The following is an 18,628-nucleotide window of genomic DNA, read 5'->3' as shown; positions in this document are numbered from 1 at the left end:
TTTATTTGAAAGACAATTATAGAGAGAAGTAGAGAAAAAGAGAGAGAGCGAGAGAGAGAGAGAGAGAGAGAGAGATCTTCCATCTGTTGGTTCACTTCCCAAATGGCTGCAACAGCCAGAGCTGGGCCTTCTGAAGCCAGGAGCAGGAACTTCCCCTGGGTCTCCCGAGCGGGTGCTGGGGCCCAAGGACTTGGGCCATCTTCTACTGCTTTCCCAGGCCATAGCAGAGAGCTGGATCACAAGTGGAGCAGCCAGGACTGGAACCCGTGCCCATATAGGATGCTGGTACTGCAAGCGATGGCTTCACCCACTATGCCACAGTGCCGGTCCCTAGCATGTACTCTTTATATCTATTTAATTTACTTGTTTTTCAGATTAAATTCATATTTTTAATGAACTTAAATATCTACTAGAGATGAAAGTTGTGTACTTAAATTATATTGAATGCTGATAGTCATGTCTGTTTTAATTAGACCAATAGCACTTTTATTTACCAAAGATTACTAAAGTCAAATGAACTTGAAAAACATCTAAAACTATTAGTTAAATTGTGAGCACACAATTTTTAAGTCAATTTTGTAGAAATTTTGTACTCTGTGACCAGTCTAGCAGCCTGGGGAGCCTTAGCCTTCAGTGCTGAATATTCTAACAGAATTCAAATGCCCAAAGCAAATCCACTGTCAAGTAGTGGCCTGGGTTCTGACATCACCAGCAACCAAACCAATAACTTCTCTTGCAACACTTTGTCATTTACTCTCACTTCCGTGTGAGCTTGTCAGAAACTTGAGGATTTTCTTATCCTTTATGCAAAGTAATGAGGAAACTAGAAAGCTAAAAAAATTGTACCTTTTACCAGTGAGTTGCTAGTCACTCTACATTCCAAGTTCAGTTGTCTTTTCATAGTACACAGTAACTCCAGGTACCACTAGAAGCCAAAGAGATCAAAGAATTAAATATAAAAGAATCTAAAGCTTTAGCTTGAGAGGAAATCATTCATGATTTTTGGGCTCTGTGAGAAAGACATAAAGTCTCCCAAAAAGGGGTCAGCGGTGCTATTTTTATGTAGGTTCATGAAAGAGTCACAGAGTCAGTATAATGTTCCTCCAGGTTTTATGTGTTGGTTAGAACTCAGGTGTTTCCCTTAGTAATTTTTTAATCCATTGACCACAAAATGAGGGAGGTATGGCCTTGACTGGGCTTGAATCTTAAAATCCTTCAAGATGAAAGGGAAAAACAAAGGTAGCAGAAGGAGATAGAAGGAACTTGAAGCATGGAAAGATCAAGTCTCAGTGGAGCCAGTTTGGGTAGAACTTGAGTTTCCCCACAAGGTGAATGAAGTTTTAGTTAGTAGGGATTTGAGAAAAGGAGTTTAGCCAACTGAGCAAGATCCGAAGGGGAGAGAAGGGAAGCCTTAAAATATTTTTTTAAATATCAGCTCCAATTATGCTGATTTATTTTAAATCATAGAGCTAATTCAAATATCCCTTTTCCTTCCTGAGATGAATAGCTGAGGTTTGCGGTTTGGAAAGAACAAGTGGGCTTAGGAAGAATTTGCCCTGCTAACAACTGGCCTTCTTCCAGAGTTGAGAGACCACCAGCAGGAGCACCAAGGGCAGCACTTCCTCCCTTCACCAGAGAAGAACCTGTGGCACCTGCTCACATCCACGTCTCCTAGCAGCAGAGGGAGTCTCTGTCCCAGTCTCAGTCTGTGTCTGGCCCATCCCAAGGAAACACAGAAGTCATTATGTTTTACTTATCGTTTGATATCAGGAAGCAGATCCCCAACCAAGATGGAAATCTAAAGATTGCTCTATTCAGCACTTAAAGTTCTTGGTCTTTGAATTGTTTTAAAAAACTGATGTCTTTCCTTCTTAGGACATGGTTCTATTTCAACTCAGGAGAGAAGATAAAGCAAACAGCAAAGCTCCCATCAAACTCCAAATATTAACCAAAATTTTAAACCAGAGATATTATGTTACCTGTGACTCAGGCATGAGTATAATTTAAAATTCAACACTAAAACTCATAAAGAATATAACAAAATTCTGATCATTCCTAAAGACAGACAAAATGCAAAAATGTCTGCTCTCTGCAGATGGTGGTGCCCGCCCACATTTTTTGTACAGCCATATTTCTTGACATCTTAAGCCTTTGATTCATCATATGTACACATGGGTCCTATATGCTATCTATCCTCAACAGACAGAAAGTAGAACACAAAGGCTGTTGATCAGAGGGAAAAGGATCACTTGCAAAGAATACACTGAAGTCAAGGGTCAAATCAAAATTTAAAGTAAGTAATTAAAAGTTAATTCAAACTAATCCTTATAAGTATTTATATCTTGAAACAAAGAAATTGTATTTCAGGAAATGGAGTTCTATTCAAAGAAGGGGGGGTTTCAAATAGAGGCTCACTTTATTTTTAATTGATACATAAAAATTGTACATATTTGTGTAGTAATATGTGATGGTTTGATATGTGTATACATTTTGTAATGTTCAAGTCTGGGTAAACATATATGTCTCCCAGACATTTTTCATCCCTTTAAAACAAAAATATTCAATATTTTTTCTCTTGGCTTTTAAAACTCTAGCACATTATTAATATTTATAGTCTCCTGCCTACCATGCATCAGGACACTTCTTTCTCTATATTTCTCTTTTTAAAAAAAGTCAGAAGAAAATATCTTGAGTGTTTTCACAATAAAGAAAAAAATGTTTGAGGAGATACATATATTTACCTTGAATGGAAATGATATAACGTATACATGCAGATAAACATTGCATGGTTCTCTCTGGCTTTATCTATATATCTATATCTATTTATATCCATATCTATATCTATATATGTGTTTGAGTGGTTACTATATAACTGAAATATATTTAAAAATAATAAAAATCACTGAGAGTGTACACATACATATGCCCCCCCACATGAATTAAGAAAAACACCAAAAATTGTTTCTATTATACAACTGTGACATGGAATCTGTTAATCAAATTGTTCTCATCCCTCTCTCTCCCTGGTCTTCTCAGACTCTGGTAGCCACCATTCCACTCTCAAATTGTTTGAGATCAACATTATTACATTCCATATATGAGTGAGATCACGTGCACTTGTCTCTATGCCTGTCTTATTTCACTTAACATGATTATCTTCAAGTCATCCATGTTGTAGCCAATGAACAGGATTTTATCTTTTTTTATGGATGAATAGTATTACACTGTGGGCATGTAACACACATTTTTATCCATTGAGCAACCAATAAAATCTTAAACTGTTTCCATTTCTTGCCTATTGTGAATAGTATTATAATAAAATTGGAATGCAGATGTCTTTTAAACACACTAATTTCATTTCATTTGGATGTATGCCAAGTAGTGAGATCATTGGATCATGTAATATTTCTTTTTTAAAGATTTATTTATTTTTTTTGAAAGCTAGTTACACAGAGAGAAGAAAGGCGGAGAGAGAGAGGTCTTCCATCCAATGGTTCACTCCCCACTTGGCCTCAATGGCTGGAACTGTGCCAATCCGAAGCCAGGAGCCAGGAGCTTCCACCTGATCTCCCATGCTTGTTCTGGGTCTCCTATGTGGGAGCAGGGGCCCAAGGACTTCAGCCATCTTCTACTTCTATCCTAAGCCATAGCAGAGAGCTGGATGGGAAGTGGAGCAGCTGGTCCTGAACCAGCGCCCATATGAGATGCTGGAGCTTCAGGCCAGGGTGTTAACCCCTGTGCCACAGCACCAGCCTTGAAAATGTGATTTTTAAATTGAATGTTCTTGGCACTCTTATTTAAAATCATTTAACCATGTATGTACACTTATATGGACCCTATTCTAGTCCATTGGTTTATATATCTTTCTTTAAGTCAGTACTATACCATTTTGATTACATAGTTTCATATATAATATTTCTATTTTAAAAACTTTTTGGAGGAACCACAATTCCACTTTCTATAATGGGTGTATTGATTTCAATACCAGAAGTTTTCAGGAGTTTTCCTTTCTCCGCGTCCTCACAGTAATCTGATGCTTGTTATCTTTGTCTTATTGATAATAGCCATTCTACCTGGTGTGCGGTGATACCTCACAGTGGTATTGATTTGTATTTTACTGATTATTACTTGTGTTGAGAAATTTCTCATGTACTTCTTGGCCATTTATATATTTTTCTTTGAAAAATATCTATTTATATACACCTATCTTTTCTTCCATATGTTATCTCTTCACCCCATTTATTGTTCCCTTTGTTGTGCAGAAATTTTTTAGTTGTAAAAATCCCATCTGTTTGTTTTCACTTTTGTTTTTTTGCTTTTAGGATCTGATACAAGGAATTCATGTCCAGCAAAACAGCCTGAATTATTCCTCCTATGATTTATTCAAGCAGTTTCATAGTTTAAGGTCTGACATTGAGGTCTTTAATGTGTTTTGTATTGATTTTTGTATATGGTAAGATATATAGTCTGGTTTCATTCTTACATGTATGGGTATCTGTTCTTCTCAGCACCATTTACTGAAAAGATGTGCTTTATCCAGTGGAGGTTTCCAGCACTTTGTGAAAGATCTGTTGGCTTTTCATATTTGGGTTTTAATTCTATATTTTCTATTTTGTTCTAATGATATGAGATAGTTTTAAATACTAAAGTTTGTAGTATATTTTGAACTCAAGTTGCACAATGACTCTTATTTATTCTTTTTGCTTAAGATTATTTTGGCCACTATGAGTGTTTTGTGGTACTACACAAATTTTAAGATTTTTTTCTCGCCCTGAGAAGACTGTCATTGATATTTTGATAGATACTGACTTAATGATAATTTTGAGTAGGTTAGAAATTTTAAAAATATCAGTTCTCTCAATATGTGAACAGAGAATGTCTGTCAACTTTTTGTGTCCTTATTTCTTTCACCAGTGTTTAAGACTTATTTCTTTTATTTGAAAGGTAGAATTAAAGAGAGGAGAAAGAGAGAGAGAGAGAGAGAGAGAGAGAGAGAGAGAGAGAAATCCTCCATCTGCTGGTTCACTTCCCAAATGGCCACAATGGCTACGTTTGGGCCAGGCCAAAATCAGGAGCCTGGAACTCCACCCAGGTCTCCAAAATGGGTAAAGGGACTCAAGCACTTGGGACATTTTCTGCTACTTTCCCGTGCACCATAAAAGGGAGCTGAATCAGAAGTGGAGAAGCCAAGATTCAAGCTGGCATCACCCACATAGGTTGTAGGCATTGCAGGCAGCCCCTTGGTTCTCTGCGCAACAATACCAGACACAGTGTTTTATAGCCATCATTATACAGATCTTTCACCTATCTACTTAAATTTATTTCTCAGTATTTTATTTTTTTAAGTTGAACAAATTTCACATATTTCATATGTACAGATTAGGAGCATAATGATACTTCCTACTCTACCTCCCTCTTGTCCATGCACCCACTCTCCCTTCCTCCTCCTACATTTCTTATTCTTTCTTTTAATTTTTGGGAAGATCTCCTTTCCTTTTATTTTATATTCATAAGATTAACTCTATACTAAGTAAGGAATTCAACAAATAGTAAGAAGGAAAAAGCACTGTTCCTTAACAATAAAGACAAGTGCTGTAAACAATCATCAAATCTCAATGTCAATTTTACTCATATACATTACATTTTTGTACTCTATTAGTTTTCAAAGATCAGGGAAAATATAGACTATTTTTATTGGCCTGGCTTATTTCACTAAGTATAATGGTTTCATAACTCGATTGTTTGTTTTGTTGTTGAGTTCCTTGATCTCTTTATATATTCTGGTTATTAATCCTTTATCAGTTGCATATAATTTCTCCCATTTTGTTGGCTGCCTCTTCACTTTGGTAAATGCTTCTTTTGCAGTGCAGAAACTTCTCAATTTGATCAATCTAATTTCTCAAATTTGGCTTTGATTGCCTGTGTTTCTGGGGTCTTTTCCAAGAACTCTATATGCCAATGTCTTGCGGGATTTCCCAAATCATTTCTAATAATTTGATGGTATCATTTTGTAGATTTAAGTCTTTGATACGTTTTGAGTGGATTTTTGTGTAAGGTGTAAAATAGAGGTCTTGCTTCATACTTCCACATGAGAATCCAGTTTTTCCAGCACCATTTGTTGAAGAGACTGTCCTTGCTCCAGGGATTGATTTTAACTCCCGTGTGAAATATAAGTTGCTTGTAGACATGTGGACTGATTTCTGGAGTTTCTATTCTGTTCCATTGTTATACATGTCTATTTTTGTGCCAGTACCAGGCTGTTTGGATTATAACTTCTATGAAGTATGTCTTGAAATATGCTACTTTGTTGCCTCTGTCTTTGTTTTGTTATTTGAAATTGTCTTAGCAATTCAGGGTCTCTTGTGTTTCCATATGAATTTTAGCAGCATTTTTCCTAGATCTGAGAATGTTGTTTGTATTTTGATTGGGATCTCATTGAATCTGTACATTGTTTTGGAAGTATGAATTTTGATATTAATTCTTCCAATCCACAAATATCATTGATTTTTCCATTTTTTTGTGTCCTCCTTTATTTCTTTAATGTTTTGTGACCAGGAATCTTTTTTTTTTCTAGATTTTTCAATTTGTTGTCATATACTTATTCTAGTAATTCCTGATGATTCTATATTATTTTTGTCTATTGTTAAATCTCCTTTTTAATCTCTGATTTCATTGGTTTGGGTCTTCTCCCTCTTTTTTGGTTGGTTGGGCCAATGGTGTATCAATTTTGCTTATTTTTTTCAAAAAATATCTGTTCATTTTCACTGATCTTTTGTGTTTTTTTTTTGTTTCAATTTTGTTACTTCTTCTCTAATTTTTATCATTTCTTTCATCTTAGTACTTTTGGGCTTGGTTTGTTGTTGTTTTTTTCCCTAGGTCCTTGAGATGCATTGGCATATCATTTTTGATACTTTTCCAATTTCTTGATGTAGGCACTAATTGCTATTAATTTTTAACATTCTTTTTGCTATTTCCCATAATTTTTGATATGTTGTCTTGTCATCATTCATTTCTAGGAAATTTTTGTTTTCCCTTTTGATTTCTTCTCTGATCCTCTGTTCATTCAGGAGTGTGTTGTTCAGTCTCCATGTGTTTGCATATTTTCTTTTTTTTAACTTTTATTTAATGAATATAAATTTCCAATGTACAGCTTATGGATTACAATGGCTTCCCCCTCCCATAACTTCCCTCCCACCCGCAACCCTCCCCTCTCCCACTCCCTCTCCCCTTCCATTCACATCAAGATTCATTTTCAATTTTCTTTATATACAGAAGATCAATTTAGTATATATTAAGTAAAGATTTCAACAGTTTGCACCCACATAGAAACACAAAGTGAAACATACTGTTTGAGTACTAGTTATAGCATTAAATCACAATGGACAGCACATTAAGGACAGAGATCCCACATGAGGAACAAGTGCACAGTGAGTGACTCCTGTTGCTGACCCAACAAATTGACACTCTAATTTATGGCGCCAGTAACTACCCTAGGCTCTCGTCATGAGTTGCCAAGGCTATGGAAGCCTTCCAAGTTTGCCGACTCTGATCATATTTAGACAAGGTCATAAAAGACAGGGTGAGGATAGTAACCAATGATCCTAAGAGTGGCATTAACCAGGTCTGAACAATTATACAGCATTAAGTGGGGAAGAGGACCATCAGTACACACAGGTTGGGAGTAGAGCCATTGGTGGTAGAGTAGAGGTTATGATTACAAAGGAATGAGGCCCAAGTGTGCTAGTCAGGGTCTAGAACAAAGGACAGAGTCATTGTTAGAGGAGCTATGAAAGGTGCTGTCTAAGCTACAATTAAGTTTTCTGATTGAGAGGCAAATAGAACCTGACAGAAGGGGCTTGATAATAATCTGTTGGGCTTTAGGCCTTGTAAGTTAAGAGATCCAGACCTATCTATCTCTTCACATGGGGTATATCCTAAGGGAGGTGTGAACCTCCTAGGGGAAGGCACTCTGTTGACTTTCATTACTTGGCTGGCCTGGGAGGAGAGCTGGCCAGGTAAAGGCAGGTGGCATCTCTAACAAGAAATTTACAGTTCTGCCTGCAATGTTGCTGACCCTACTTGGCTGTCGTGTTTGCATATTTTCTAGAGATTTTTAAGTTGTTAATTCCTACCTTCATTACACTGTAATCTGAAGACGTACATGTTATGATTTCAATTTTATAATTTGCTGAAAATTATATTATGGTCTAGCATATTGTCTATCCTAGAGAAAATTCCATGTACTGATGAACAGAATATATATTCTTTAACTATGTGGTGAAATGCTCTATAGATATTATTTAGGCCTATTTCTTCCATAGTTTAGATTATCTCTGCTGTTTCTTTGTTGATTTTCTGCCTAATGGATCTGTTTGTGGATGAAAATGGAGTGCTAAAGTCCCCCCATTACTATTGAATTGAAGTATATGCCTCCCTTTGGGTCCATTAACATTAGTTTCAAATAGCCTATTTCTCTGTAGAACTTCCACTGTAATCTTCTTCGCTCCCATGGGAATGTATTACCTCCACTTTTCTTCTGCTATTTTCCCCTGGTCAAAAGCAGCACGTCTTTATTCATCAATCTTGGAATCGTCTGAAGGTAATCTGTACAATTTATTTAAGCTTCATTTCAAACTTGCAAGATACTTGCTACTATGGTCAGTTTACAGATAAAGTCTTAAAAAAAGAAAAATTAAAATAATATGTTGATTACAGAAGACAGAGTTAATATTATGCCATGTGTACTCCTGAATGTATCAGTGTATTCTTGGAGTCACTGGCTAAACAAAAAGTTTACACAAAATAGAATCAAAAAGACACTTTTAATTTGATGAAAAAAATATGAAGCTTAGGGTGAGCATTTGTACATATAGAGGTCTTTGTATAGTTCCCTGACATAGTGTATGGTTATTAAATTTTCTTTCCCTTCCTAGTAACATTCCCCAAATTGGGTGGCATTTCTCTCATGCACATTTTAGAATATTTTCTTTATGTCTTACTGTGGAGAGTTTGACTACAATATGTCGTGGTGAAGATCTTATCTGGTCGTGTCTGTTAGGAGTTCTATGTGCTTTCTGTATTTGGGTGTCACAATCTTTCTCCAAATTAGGGAATTTTTCTGCTACTATTTCACTGACTTTGTCTTTTAATCCATTCTCTCCACACCTTCAGGAACTCCAAAGACACATATGTTTGGTCTTTAAAAGCATGCTTATGTCTTTGCATAGATCTTATTGAGTTGGATATGACTGGTGGCCTGTGTGTTTCCTATACCTAGATATTTGTAGCTGGAGAATTTTCTGTTATCTCTTTGAATAAGCTTTCTCCTCCTTTGATCCCCAAAGTCCCAATTAAATCATAATAACTAAGATGCTAATTTTTAGTGGTGCCCCAAAGTTCTCACGAACTTTCTTTATTCTTGTTTTCTTTTTCTCTAAGCTTCTATGAGTTGTCTGCAGCTCAGGTAGACTTGAAACCTGAGACTGCTACAACCAGCTTCAAAAGATGCCATCTGAGATGAGAATCTATCTGATCAACTGGAGTCATGGATCTCCACTTGAAACCAGGACTGTTCCAGAAGCTCCTTCCTTAGGTATGGGTCTCAGAACAGGGACCATTAAGACTTTTTTGGACTTACAAGAGTGTCTCGAAGATGCTGTCCAACGTTCCACGTTACACAATATTTTCCCATAACTAAAGACTTTCTCCTCATTTTCTGTTCAAGAAATGGGTCGGGAGAAATGATGAAGGCAATTCCTTGATACTAAGCTGTGTCACACATGAGTTTCACAGCTGCAAGGCCCTGCCCAATTTCATGGATGTGTGCCTGTGGCTGCTAGTTAGGAAGGTCAAAACACAAGTCCACTCTATCAGAGCACAGGTCTCTGCCTGGTGTCGGGGCAGGTCTAAAGGTGTTTTCTCTTAGTATTGGCCTGGGGACAAGAGACTTTGGGCTTTACCTCATGCTAATCTCTATGCAGCAGGCTCAGTAACTGAGCTACAAGGCAAAGCTTTACATTTACTTCTCCACCCTACTCCCTATTAGTAAGATCCTTGCTTTCCTGTCTGCTGGAAGTTGAGGGAGGAGTGATGATGGCAGTCCCATGGATGCTTGGTTAAGCAGGCTACAGTCTCTGTCTGCAGATGATGGCCCAGAAGCAGAGGCCATGGGGCCCTGTTCAACACTAGATTTTACCATCGTGGCATCGTACTGGAATCCAAATCTAAAAACTAGTTTTAGTTCTTTGTCCATCTTCCAAGTGGGCCATCAGGTGTCTCAACTGCTTAGAGTTGTGGGAACCTGGCACACACAACTCTTTCCTTTCAGCTTTTTCCAAGAATCTTTCTTATTTTACTAAAACCAGGAACTATGGTCTATTACTTGATTTCCATAGCCCTGAGAAGGGGATGATATATGACCAGCTATTAAAATTCATGTCTCTATGGGGTGATGATTATCAGGAATCTTACTTACTTGCCATCTTACTCAACCCTCCCTCTACATTTTTTCATCATTCTTTTAGATTATAACCCTTTTACTTATTTAAAAACAGTCTACTAGAAAACAATATATAGTGTTGCACCAGCAGCAGCCTCACACATCACCTGTTTACTTTGTCTCTTGTTTGCATGATATTCTTTTGTGCTTGATTTAATATCAGGTTGTTTTGTTTATCATGACCCCTAAGTGTACAAAATCCATGGCTATTGCCAGTAAAAGGCCACAGTGAGTGACGACCTGGAAATATTAAGGGACACAAGGGTGAAAAGTCAGTAATGGTTATTGATCACCAATCAGGCATGTCCCATTCTACCATATCTATGATCTTGAAGAATAACAACAAAGTGACACGAGCTGTTAAAGGATTTGCTTCATTGAAAGCATTGAGACTAACAAATACTGAAAAAGGGTGTATATCAGATGTAAGATAACTTCTAAGGACTGTGATTGAAAAGTAGACCGAAAAGCATATCCCTCTCAGCACCACAGTGATCATGACCAAAGCAAAATTGTTGAAAGAGAAGACTGGACTCAACTCTAATGCTGAATTTTCCAATGGCTCTGGTTGGTTTAAATCAGTAAAAAATATTACTAATTACACAGTGAGAAAGTGAGTGATCAGTTTGTGAGTACTGACTTGAAGGTACACGGAGGATTCTTTGAAATTCTAGCTGATTCTAGAGGTAAATTATTTGCCAGAATAATGGATGCTTAAAAGGGATTCCATCCATAAGGAAGTCAAGTCAGGGATTGGTTTCAAGGATGTTAAGGACAAGAAAACATTCATCTTGGAGTAATGTTGCAGGGTAGGGATTGAAGCCCTTTTAGATCTCTAACAGTGAGAACCCCAGAGCAGTCAAGTTTGTCAATAAACACACTACCAGCGCACTAGAGCAACAATAAAAAGTCTTGGATGGCACAGCTTCTTTTCCAAAATGCCCTGCTGAGCTGCTATGCCAATGAAATGTAAAATACTGCTAAGTAACAACACACCTTTGAAGATTTTGTTTATTTAGGTTTTCATAAGTACATTTCATATAATGTTAGCATAATGATGAAAGAGCCTAAGAGTACATTTTATAGAACACATTCTCATTGTTTGACCATTTCTAGCATAATATGCATATTGTATACATTTAAAGGCATATTTAGGCCTGGAAAGCATTGTGACTCTGATGTACAAACAGCCTCTGTCCTTATAGGAGCTGAAAAACATAATTATTTCTTCATAAGATATTAAGTTACTCTTTTTGAAATTACTCATTTGTGTGGACAGACACATCATGCCAAGCTGAATTTCTTTTCCTTAAGATGCATGTGAAGCATATCAGTATGAACTATAGAAAGATGTTTACAGGAGTGACAGTGAAATAACTGGCAAAAAAATCACTGTGTTGCATTTCTCCAGTGACAGAGTAATAAATTAAAGCATTTAAAGAAGTTCCCAACTTTTCATTATACATTCATAATGTTGATATACTGTATTGATTGCTTATTGTACATCGATGTTTCTTATTCTCATGAGTTTCCAAAAAAATTCCCAACAGGGCCATAAAGGATACCATATATATTTTATTTGACAGGCAGAGTTAGACAGAGAGAGAGACAGAGAAAGGTCTTCCTTCCATTGGTTCACCCCCAAAATGGCCACTACGGCCAGAGCTGTGCTGATCTGAAGCCAGGAGTCAGGTGCTTCCTCCTGGTCTCCCATGCGAGTGCGGGGCCCAAGCACTTGGGCCATCCTCCACTGCCTTCCCGGGCCACAGCAGAGAGCTGGATTGGAAGAGGAGCAACTGGAACAGAACCGGCACCCCAACTGGGACTAGAACCCGGGGTGCTGGTGCTGCAGGTGGAGGATTAGCCTAGTGAGCCATGGTGCCAGTCAGGACACCATATTTTGTTGATTATAAGATGCATTTTTTAAATTCAAATTTCATTTTTATGGAATTTATGCATAATACAGTAGATGATACATTTAGTATAATGTTCTTTTTTTTTGCCATAAAGCTGTTATTAACCAATGTATCATAAAACTGAAAAGTTCTGAAAATAGAGGAAATATGGTAATCATCAGTAAAGCAATCTTTCCTTTTCTTAAAAGCTGCTATGATTCTTCTACCCAAACAGTTTTTTCTACAAGTTTCATCAAACAATGTTTACATAATGACTGGGATTTCTTTTAGCATCTATTTTTTGACATTTATTTTCTATAATGAAAAATAAGCATGATGTTCAATGCATTTTTCTATAACATATAATAGCTTCATGGTGTTCAAAATAAAAATTAAAACTACTATGAAATATCATCTTACAAGTATAAACATGGCTGTTTTAAAAAACAAAAAATAAGACATGCTGGTGAGGAAATGAAAAAAAGGGGCCCCTAGCGTACTGTTAGTAAGAATGTAGATTCATGGGGCCCAGTGTTTTGGTGTAGTAGGTTAAGCCTCTAGCTGCAATGCTGGCATCCCATATTGGTGCTGGTTTGAGATTAGGCTTCTCCACTTCCAATCCTGCTCCCTGCTGTTGCACCTGGAAAAGCAGCAGAAGACAGCCCAAGTGATTGGGCTCCTGTACCCACATGGGAGACCCAGAAAATGCTCTGTGGAGCTCTGTGGAGCAGCAGAGACTTGAACTGGTGCCCATATGGCATGCTGGGACCACAGGCAGCAGCTTTACCTGTTACGTCACAGTACCAGCCCCTGTTAAATAGATTTTAAAGTCTTGTGTCACAAAAAATTAACTATGTGAGATGATATATATGTTAATCTACTTCATTAGAGTAACCATTTTATTATTCACCTGTATCTATTTCCTATAATGTATGTTATCAATCTTAAATATACAGAATAAAACTTATTTTAATTGATAGAACATGCACAAATCACATATAAGTCTGTGACTGAAAAATTGAAAATCAGTGTTGTGTACTGACCATTCTCAAGAACCAAATATTATTACATGCTTAATAAAAGTAGAAACCAGGATGCTTTCTTTTGAGTTTGCATGTGACAAATGCTGTAGAAGTGCTGCTGCATAAATATGTTATGGAAATGATCAGCTTTGGCATTTGCTTAGTCATTTTACTTCTATACATTTTAGGTGATAGCAAGTAATTTACATATATTCACAATTTTTGAGAAACAGGTCTTTGGCAAAATCTGATAAATATTTGAACTTATTTTATGACAAGTGGTAAAACAGTGTATGTTTGATCAAGATGACTCAGTTTTAACCATAAGTGGTATCGTTAGATGTTCAAATACATGTTGCCACCATAGGAGTTATGTGGGTCACTGACAACCATCACATTGAACTATATGAAATGCCATTTTTGTAGGTCAATAAAGTCAAATGTTAGCAATGTAGTATGGTTCAAATTAATAAAATAAATTTTAGAATTATTTTAAGTAAACATTTTATATATGTGATATATATAACATGATGTTTTAAACATACATGTACATGATTATTATAGTCAAAGCCTAGTATATTCATTTCCCCACAGTTACCTTTTGTGTGGCAATGGTGTCTGAAATAATATCATTAAACTATAATAATTTAATGACTGTCAAAACTTTTTTTTACAGAGAGTAAACTTTTTGCTTTGCTCTGGTTTTATCAACTAGTGCATAGGGTAGATAAACATTGCATGATTAATCAAGTAAAGGTAATTTGTTCCACTAATTAAAGCTTTCTTATCATAGAACTTTCAGTATGTGAAGAAGACTTAATGTTTAATTGCAAGAATTTAATGAGTTATGAGAATGATAATTCGAAAGTTTGAGTTTTGTATTTTCAGTTTTTGTTATGGAATAAACTTCAGTCTGATTTCAAATAATGAAATAATTTAGAAGTATGACATCAGTATGCAAATGTCCTTAATGGGCTATAATAACATATACATAATTTCACCTCTCACCATGTAACAGAAATGGTGATGAAAGGTCAATAGCAGCATGGATAGAAACTCATTTAAATGGAGGGCTAGTCATTGCAGCCTTCCATTTTTCCTAAATCCTCTTTCTATATTCTCTATCACCTTTCCTTCTAGTGGCCCAAGCTATGATCTGCAATCATCCTCAAATCATCTTTCCTCTCATCCCTCTATATCTGATCATTCATCAGACTCCATCACTTATATTTCACAAGTATCCATGAAAGCAATGTTTGCCTCATAATTCCAACTTTCACATTTTTTGGATCTCATTATGCTAACCAAATTTAGATTTCTGAAATATGAAAAATATTACCCCTTACTTAAAAATGTATAAGGCTTCTCTTGTTTATAGAATCAATTCTTACTCAAATAATCATAAAAACTTTAAAATAGGCTCTAATATTCCCTTCTAGCTTCATCATGTTTTCCAACTGACCATTGTCACAAATATTACTTAAGTCCCCATTAACATCAAACTCTTCACACTTTCAATACCGTGTGCTTGTATTATATTGTAGCTGAATGAATCCAAGTGAATCCAGTGGCAGAAAGCACAAATGTTGATATGCACTTTAAAAATTATATATCACAATACAAAAACAGACTGAAAGTTTTCTTGTTGGTTCATGTCATGGTCTTATGTATGTCATATACTAGTCAACACATTTGTCTCAGAGCATGTGAGTGCTGTCAATATTATATGAGATGAGATGAGGTCTTTAAAAGAAAGGGGGTCTAGGATCTATCAAAGGTTTTAATTAGCAAAATTGGAGCTTGTAATGTAGTTATCCTGTAAAGAAACTGGAATGAGCTAGTCTGACCTTGCTTCATTGAAAATAACAGGTGGATTCGTTCTATGTGGTCAGCTTCCTTCACCAATATAGTGTTAATGTCTCAATTACAAAGCTTAATACTTGAAAATGTGAAACCTCAATCACATGGGTTGATTTTAAATTCAGCCTTGAACTATTTTGACCATATTTTTTCTTTGTGACCCACATCATAGTATTTATGCTGAGGTGGCCATTTGGTGCAACAGTTGACCCTGCATAGGAGGCTTGCATCTTATATCAGAATGCCTAGGTTTGAGTCCCAGCTCCACTTCTGATTTCAGCATCCTAACAGTACACATCTTGGGAAGCAGCACTTGATTGCTCAAATATCTGGGTCCCTGCCACCCATGTGGGAGACCCAGACTAAATTCTGGACTCTCTGCTTTGACCTGATCCAATCCCAGCTATTGTGGATATTTGTGCAGTGAACCAGCAGATGGAAGACCTCTCTTTTTTTCCTCTCTCAAATAAATAAAGATAAATTAACAAAATATGCATTCTCCTATCTAGTGAAATAAGCTCCTTTCTTGGCCAAAACAATAAAAAAGTCTATACAATAATATATCTAGTCAAGGACTGTATGAGCATCTGGTAGGTCCTATGTAAAACACTGAGTTATCTTGAGTGTATAAAAAATTTTACTTATACAATGTGGAGCTTGCCTTAGGTCACTTAACTGAAAATTTAAGTTAAAGTAGATCATCATAAAATAATGCATGTTCTTAAACATTTCATTTTTATCCACTCATCCACCAAGGAACACTGAATTCGTTTCTGAATCTTGTTTATTATCAATAATGCTTCAGTGAATATGTGAGTGCAGATAACTCTTTGTGATGCTAACTTCATTTCCTTTGGATATATACATAGATAAGTATGATTATAGTAGGATTATAAGTAGGATTATAAGTAGGATTGCTGGATCATATGGTAGTTCTATTTTTTAGGTTTTTTTAAGAAACTTCCATAATATTCTCCATAATGGATCTACTAATTCACATTTCCACCAACAGTACATAGCAGTTTCTTTTTCTGTAAGTCTTTGCTAGCATTTATTTTTTTCTTTTATGATAAAAGTCATTCTGAATGTGGAAAGGTGATATCCTATTTTGATTTTTTAAAAAGGTTTATTTTATTTATTTGAAAGGTAGAAGTACAGAGAGAGAGAGTGAGGGAGAGACAGAGTGTTCTTCCATCTACTGGTTTACTTCCCAAATGGCTGTAAAGGCCAGGGCTGGGCCAGGCCAAAACCAGGAGCCAGAAGCTTCATTTGAGTTACCAAAGAGGATGCAGGGGAGTTCAAGCATTTGGACTATCTTCTACTGCTTTCCCAGATGCATTTGCAGGGAGCTGGATCAGAAGTGGGGCAGCCATGACTCAAACCAATGGGATGCAGGCACTGCAAGCGGAGGCTGAACTTTCTATGTCACAGCACTGGTTCCTTACTTTAATTTTAATTTCATCTTTTTGGTGATTAGTGATGTTGAGCACTTTTTCATTTATCTGGTGGTCATGTGCATGTCTTCTTTATAATAAAGTTCATTTAGGTTTTGGCCCATTTTTTGGCAGTTGATTACTTTTGAGTTCTTTATATGTTTTGGATAGTAACACATTATCTGCTATATGGTTGGGAAATATTTTCTCTAATTAGTAGGTTGCTTTTAATTTTGTTGATTGCTTCCTTTGTTAGGCAGAAGGGTTTTAGTTTGATGTAGTTCCACTTGTTTATTTTCACTTTTTTGTCCTTGCTTTTGATGTCATATCTAAAACATCACTACCAAGACCAATGCCAAGGAGTTCTTTTCTTGAATTTTTCTAGAAGTTTTATTGTTTCAGATACTACATTTAAAATTTTAATATATTTTAATTAATTTTTGCATATAGTTTAAGATGAGTCAAAGTTCATTCTTCCAGTTTTCCAATGCTATTGTGAAGGAATTTTTTTTCCCCTTGTTCACTATTGGCATTCTTGTTGAAGATTAGTTGACCATATGGATATGTGTGTGGGTTTTCTCCTAGGTTCTATATTCTCTTCTACTTGTCAATCTGTTTTTGTCAATACTATACTTATATGATTATTATGATAAGGAAAATATGATATATACAAACAAAATAGACTATTATTTAATAACACAAGGAAGGAAATACTTATATTTGTAACAATATGTATGAAACTGGAGGACATTATACCAAGTTAAATAAGCTAGACACAGAATGACAAATGCTATATGATTTTAGTAACATGAATTTTAAAAATGTTGAAGTCATGGAAACAGAGTAGAGAGTGGTTAACAGGGACTGAGAGTTGAAGAGAATAAGGAGATGAGGAGTACGAACTTTCAGAGAGAGTGTGAGAAAGTTTGGGAATCTGTTTTACAGCATAAGTGGTAATGATTGTGCTAATTACTTTGGGGTAAATGTTGCACAATATACACCTATATTAAATTATTACATTGTGTACTTTATTTTTTTTAATTTTTTTTTATTTTTTGACAGGCAGAGTGGACAGTGAGAGAGAGACAGAGAGAAAGGTCTTCCTTTTGCCGTTGGTTCACCCTCCAATGGCCGCCGCGGTAGCGCGCTGCGGCCGGCGCACCGCGCTGTTCCGATGGCAGGAGCCAGGTGCTTCTCCTGGTCTCCCTTGGGGTGCAGGGCCCAAGCACTTAGGCCATCCTCCACTGCACTCCCTGGCCACAGCAGAGAGCTGGCCTGGAAGAGGGGCAACCGGGACAGGATCGGTGCCCCAACCGGGACTAGAACCCGGTGTGCCGGCGCCGCAAGGCGGAGGATTAGCCTGTTGAGCCACGGCGCCGGCCTACATTGTGTACTTTAAATACATACAGTCTTTATTTGTGAATTAAATAATTCAAACTTGAGAAATTATTTTAATTGAAAATATAGATTTACATTTATTTCCCAATATTATGATTTGTGATCAAAGCCTTTTCTTTGAGTATGGTGCACTGGTTAGAGTGGTGTGTCACCTTTGCTCCACAAACCATATAGTGTGTCATGTCTAACTTCCAACATTTGATTTCTTTAAAACACAAGATTAACTTAAGAACCACAAACATGCTTTAGTATAAATCTTGTACGAGCCACACCCATATCAATTTGATATTTGAGGTTACTCATCTTTAATTTTCTATTTGAAAGAATTCAGCATTATTTTCATAAAACATTAGGTTTTGCATTTGGGTTTATAAAGAACCAATAAATATGACATAAAACATTTTGGGAACTGATGTTAGTTCTTGGTAAACTCAGAAACAGAAGCAGAAATATGTAGAAAATTATAGCATTAAGAATTTTATCAGATCATTTTATAAAGAACAAGGGGAAGATTGATTGATT

At 36.3% G+C, this 18,628-nt stretch overlaps 1 pseudogene; it reads left to right on the top strand.

Annotated features, from left to right (window-relative positions):
* The first annotated feature begins 10,776 nt into the window (after positions 1 to 10,776).
* Positions 10,777 to 18,628, top strand: part of LOC133752673 (cyclin-G1-like) — a 49,968-nt pseudogene continuing 42,116 nt past the window's right edge.

The sequence above is a fragment of the Lepus europaeus genome, chromosome X (assembly GCF_033115175.1).
Source record: "Lepus europaeus isolate LE1 chromosome X, mLepTim1.pri, whole genome shotgun sequence".
NCBI lineage: Eukaryota > Metazoa > Chordata > Mammalia > Lagomorpha > Leporidae > Lepus > Lepus europaeus.
The sequence above is the reverse complement of the archived record's forward strand: the minus strand, read 5'-3'. Positions and strand labels throughout refer to the sequence as shown.